Source organism: Mustela erminea, chromosome 8 (assembly GCF_009829155.1).
Source record: "Mustela erminea isolate mMusErm1 chromosome 8, mMusErm1.Pri, whole genome shotgun sequence".
Taxonomy (NCBI): Eukaryota; Metazoa; Chordata; class Mammalia; order Carnivora; family Mustelidae; genus Mustela; species Mustela erminea.
In genome coordinates, this window is record NC_045621.1 from 103,597,389 (window position 1) to 103,603,596 (window position 6,208).

Genomic DNA, 6,208 nt, shown 5'->3' on the forward strand with positions numbered 1-6,208 from the left:
GCTCAGACAACTAAGAAAAGTATGGCATGGACCATCTCGTAGGCTGGCCTTGCGGAGCTGGGATAAGGCGGTGGGGTGCGGCTTCTCCTCAGATGAGGACTGTAAATGAAGGACTGAGCGGAGGGGAAGGGAAGTGGGTGAGAGGCTAACGGGATCAGGATGCTGGCTGGAACTCTTAGTCTTCATTCACCTTGCTTCTACTGAGATCTATGACGTGCCAAGCCCTGGGCCTGTGGTGGGGCCCCAACATGACGGAAAAGCAGGTCCTGCCCTGCCAGCTCCCCCCCAATCCAGGCGGGCAATACTCCAATGGACATGGGCCCGCATGCTCCAAGACCAAAGTGTCTTTGGGGAACAGCTTGGAGCAGGGGTCATGCGGGGGGGGGGGGGTGACACTGCAGTCATGAAGGGCCATCAATTTACCCAAGAGACCAGGAGAGAGCCCCCCTCCTCACCCCAGGTGGCAGGGACGGCATCCATGGTGAACGACCTGACCCGGGTTTGGGCATGGCTAGAGGAAAGCAATGGAGGAGGCTACAGAGAAGGGGGCCAGGGTATCAGGCGAGATGCTTGGTCACCCAGCCGACGGGAGGTCATGGAAGGGGCTGACACAGGCATTGACATTAGGGAGGAGAGCTCTATTGTGGCGACCGTGGTGGGAAGACGAGGCTGGGGTGAAGAGTCTGAGGGAGAAATAGAAGGACCCAGAGGATGGATGCCCTGGGTTCCAGCTCAGCAAAGCCACCGCCAGGCTGCGCTTCCTGACCTCCATTTCCCCACCTGCCAAAGGTCATCCTAACAGCCCTTCCTGCTCTGGGATGCCCCTCAAAGCTTTGTCTCCCAGCCTGGCTTATGGCAGCCTGAGGAAGCAATGCTGGGATGAGGTTCTCAGGGGGTTTCAGAAGGAAGGGTTCCTTCATGTCCCTGCCAGCCCCTGGCATGGCTAAGAGCGAGGTGCTGTCGAATCTGGGCTTCTGTGAGCCACCCCATTAATATTCCCTCCAGAAAGCTTGCCAGACAGGGAGGAGGCAGGGGGCAGATGGGGCACTGAGAGGCCAAGTAATCTGCTTAAGGTCACCCAGCAAAGCAGCAGCAAGCTGGACCAGGCCCCAAGCCTCCAGATGTCCAGTCTGATGCCCTGCCCACTGGACCATGAGGCCTTTAATGAGGCCACCTCCGCAGGGACTAAGGGCTGGCCCACCGCCCAGGGCCGGTGACTTGCCAGGCATCCCAATCAGCCATTCCGAGAGGCTCTGCCCTCAGCAGCCAGGCACACAGAGGCTGGGAGGGAGCGTGTCAACGGAGAAATGGTGGTTGTGCGAGGTGGCCCCCTGGTCCGAGCACGCCTTGTCCTTCTGGCCAGGATCCCCAAAGAAGAAAGCGCTGGGTTCAGAAAGGGGCCCAGGCCCTTCTCCGTCCCAGGCAACGCTCGTAGGCAGCGTCCCCCACAGGACGAAGCCTCCTGAGCTAAGCCTCAGCCCCTGGCCGGGCCCCCCAGCCTTTCTGGGCTGCAGAATCCACAGTCAGTGTCAAAAGCATCAAAGGCCAGCACAGCCCGCCTCTCTTCTCCATCCTGGAGCCCATAGGCGCGAGCTGCAGAGAAATCCCTGGGCCCAGCTCTCTATGTGCCAAGGAGGGCACTGAGGTACAGAGCGGGGCAGGACTGGGTCTGGGGCACCCAAGGAGATAATGATAGAGACAAGATTATTCTAGTGGGGTCTCCTGACTCCCAAGCCAGCCCTACTGCCCTGCCCCGTTAAGTCTGAGCTTTGTCTCCAACCCAGTGACCCCTGGAAAAACCACCCTCTGCTGAGCCATAACTAGAACCCGTGAGGCCCAGACCAAGCTCCCAGAGCTTGGCTTCCTGTTTCCCTCTGGGCCTTGTTCTCCTAGCGGGAGAAGACCTGCCCAAGGTTCCAGAGGAGAAGCCTATGGCAAAAGCCCACAGACAGGGCCAACCAGCACAGGCAGAGGGACCTCAACACTCACCTTGGGGCAACCGATTGGGCTTCAGTGGGAGGAGAGAGAAGCCTGCCCCAGCCAATGAGGGGGTGGGAGGCTGGGCCCACCACACCATCAGGGGCCTGGGCCTGAGTCTCAGCCCTGTGGCCTCTTCAGCCCAGCGTTGGGCTGCCCCAGTCTTGGGCTGCCATTTGCCTTTGGGAATAGAGGCCGACACATGGCAGGAGTGCCCTGGGGACCCCTCCCTCTTGAGCTGAGTCTCCTGGGGTGCCAGGGCAGCCACGAGCATGGCTGGCAGCATGATGGGGCCATGCCTCTATCCGCCTGCCACCCGCCCCTGTGTAGCTGGCAGTCGGGCTCAGCCTGGGCCAAGGGGTGCCATTTTTTTCCCAGGGCTTAACCTCCCCCTCCCCTCCCCTTTCCTCTCTTTAGTTTCTACACCCTCCCCCCCCAACACACACACCTCAAAGAGGCTCAATTCATTTCATCCCCTCCCCCACCTTATCCGAAGCCCTTCCAAGAACCTTCCCCGCTGCTCCCCACTTCCCCCTTTTTTGGGGGGCAGATGGGGTGGGTCACCACGAGAAGGGGCTGGAGAGAGGTACAGGCAAAAAGCACATCCCCAACAACAACAGAACCCCCCAACACCCCACATTATGTTCCATAAAGCTGGAAATACACACCAAGCCGGCATCTGTGTAGAATAATAAAACCGGGTGTGGACGTGTCGTTCTCACAGGGCATTTGGCTGAGCCCGGGCAACGCGAAAGCATGCATAGTTAACGCTCCTGACTGTGTGAAAGCCTTTGTCGCCGGTACCGGCTCCGCGAGGGACCCAGGGCCCGCGGCTTGGCAAGGGCCCGAGACATTTCTTGGAATGGTTTCTTGTTCATCACTGACACTCGTAATGAGAAATTTATACACCATCCTAAGCGGATAAATTAATTTCAAACACTTTAGACGGTGGAAGACAATGGTTCCTGGCAGGACCCTTTATCACCCATTTTATTAAAAAAAAAAAAAGAGAGAGAGAGAGAGAGAGAGAAAGAAAAGAAAGAAAGGAAGAAAGGAAGAAAGAAAGAAAGGAAGCAACAAAGGAGAGGAGGAAAAAAAAAAAAAAACCCTCGAGCCGGGCCAAACACAACCTGTGTGCCGGGCTCCGGCATTTGCCATCCCCAACTGGGGGAGACCCCGCACCGCCCCATGGGGGTCAGGGGCCTGTGGGTCACTTTTTAAACTTCATTAAAGTGTGTGCAGCTCCTCAGGGGCTCTCCCCTGGGGCCCCCGAGGGAGGGGGGAAGGGCACAACTTCCGTTCACCCCTGGCTGCATGCTAGGTTGGCATTGTGGTCAAGAAGTGGGGTTTCTCAGGCTGCGTTTGTGAAAGGTAATTAAATTGTGATAATGTTTCCATTCAGGCCTGGGGCTCGGGTGAAGGCTAAGGACTCGTCAGACAGACATGTTCTCGGCGTCCACTAAACACGCAGACCAGCCTGGCAAGGGGCGCTGCCAGGGGCCACGGGAAAGGCCCGAGCCTTCCCCACCCGCCGGGGATGGCCTGCTCCAGGCCCTACGCTCCGAAGTGCTGGCTGCAGGAGCAGGCCGTGCCCTTGATGTCCCTGTCGTCCGCTCAGGATGGGGCTGTGGGGGTGCAGAGGGAAAGCAGGGTATGCTGGACTCCCTGCAGTCCCCAGCCCTCAGCTGCCCCCTGGAATGCTGGGAGTGAGACGAGGGTACAAGGTCGACTCTCCCTGGACAGAAGGGCCATTTTTCTCAGCCCTCCCTTTTTTGGCATTCTACTGGTTGGAATAGTGTCCAAGAGCTCCTCTGAGGGACAGCCCACCTTTCAGGGGCAAATCTCTCCCCTTATGCTGACCCTGGCTCAGCCCTCCCTTGCCCCTTCTCACCATTATCCCAAGGGGGACCCCAGCGCATCCAGCCCCACCCCTGTGGGCTGTCCTGCCCTTTAGCACCTGGGAAGCTCCACCGGGAGCCCTGATGACTTCGCCACACACTCACAGGTCCCAGGCTCTTGGACAGCAGCCTTACTCTTGTCCAAGTTGTAGCCCATATAGAAAGTTAGCCATTTGTGGGCACTTTGGAGACATGAAAGATAGCAGAGGCAAAAACCAAAAACCAAACCAAACAAAAAACCCTAAAAAAATAAATTATGTGTTTTTCTCTATTTTATAAAAGTATGCTAGGAAAATAAAATGTATAAGGGAGCATACTATAAATAAATAAGCAATTTAAATAAGCTTCCAAAAGCCTTCCTTCAAAAATTAATTAAATGAGAAACAGCTGCTTCCAGAACTTGTTTTTATGTCAGGTTTAATGCTTAATATGTCTGCATGGGATGCTGGAGGGTTTTTTTTTTAATTTTTTAATTTTAAAATAATTATAGATGCACCAGAAAAAATGGCAAACATGGTAGGGAGAGGTCCCATCTCCCCACGGCCCTGCTGCTCACACTGGTAAGGGCTTTTGTGACTGCAGGCATTGCCCAAATGCGGGAAACCACCAGCAGTCTTTAATGATAACGTCGTCACAGCCCCCTTCGATGCCAAGCACTTTTCACACCAATAGCTGATGAAAAGATAGAACTATCTTACAATGGTTGAAACTATATTTTGAGAGCCTAAAAACTACTCTCTGTCTTCACAGACGAATGTGAGATTGAAATGTTTTATGATGATACACACAGGTTTCGTACCCCACTGCGTGTTTTCATGGGAAGCGTTTTTCAAGAACGTTACAGCAGCTCTGACTTCGTGGTTGGCTGTTCTGTGGTGACTGAAGGCTCCTCGACAAGGGACCAGATGGGTCAAGACCCAGGGCTGCAGCCCAGCCGGACTTCCGGGAGCGCCATTGGCCGCCATCTTGCCATCTCTCCCGCATTCCCGCGGGGCCACAGCTGCTGGGCACGGCCCCAGTCTAAAGCAACTGGGGCACAAGCCTCTCGGCCATGCCTTCTGTGACTGCTAGACAGGTGCCTCTTGATGGCCTCCCTCTGTCAGCACAGCCTTCAGGAAACCCTGTCTCTTTTGTCCCGTGTCTTCCCCCGTTGTTTGGTGGTGACCACTGCTCTCACACAGATCACATTCCTGCCGTGCTGGCTTTACTGGTGGATGTCTGCCACAGAGGTGTAGCCTTCTGACGGCCAGGCTGGGTCCCATTCTTCCCGGTGCTGCCAGCACCCTGCCCAGAGCCTGGCACCCAGTGGGCGCTCCGTGTTTGTGGAACGCAGAAACATTCCTCACAGGTCCTCTGTGATTTCTCATTCTCTACCTAAACATCCCCCACGACAGAGCGCTCCCTGCTTCACAAACCAGCCCACTTCAGCGTGTGCCAGATTGTTTGAACATTCTTCCTGTAAAGTACTGAAATAGCTCTCCTTCTGCCCTCTGGAGTTATTCCCGTATAGGCTTCCCCACAGCAGATGTCCTGACCCCCAACCGCTTCTCCAGCACAACACCAGGGCCCTTCTTGAAACTGCTCTGGGCAGAGATGCCCCAGCAGTCATGAGCTGCTGCGGCCGGAGCTCCCTGCAGCGGGACACCATCTCCCACAGGCTTCCCTCCTCCACCGTAGACATACCTGGGCCCACTCCCTGCCAGCCCTTCTCTAGGTCATGATGGTGACAAGGCTGCCGAGCCCCTGCTCCATGATCCCTTATGGAGTGGGGACAAGTAGAAAGAAGGAAGCACACGGGTAAGCAGGAGCCTGGCCTAGCCACCCTGTCACCATTCAGTTGGCTCGCTCCAAGAGAGTGGTTGTCCTCCTAATTCCTGAGTCCTTTTCCTTGAGCTGCCTCTACTGAGACAGCTCTCCTCCTCTCTGCGGCCTTTCCTCCCCCTCCTCCCTGACTCTCCCTCTTCCCTGGTTCATCCTTCTCCTTGACCCCACCTCCTCCCCCAGCTCCCCCTACTGACTCCTCTTCCTCCACAGCAACCCTTGCACCTCTGGTTCTCCTTTCTCCTGCTTTCCTCTCTAGCTCCCCCTCCTCCCCAATCCCTCCCACCTTATCTGCCCCCTTCCTGCCTCTCTGCTCTTCAGCTCTCACCCTCCTGACTCTCTGACCTCCCTGGCTTGCCCTTCTCCCAGCTCGCAACCTCCCAACTTGCCCCGTCCCTGGATCCCCATCTCTCCGGCTCACGCTCCTCCCCAACTCTTCGGGACTGGTCTTCTGAGTCCAAGGGCAGGCCTTACATTTCTTACTGGGAAGTCCCGTCTTGATGGGTTCAATT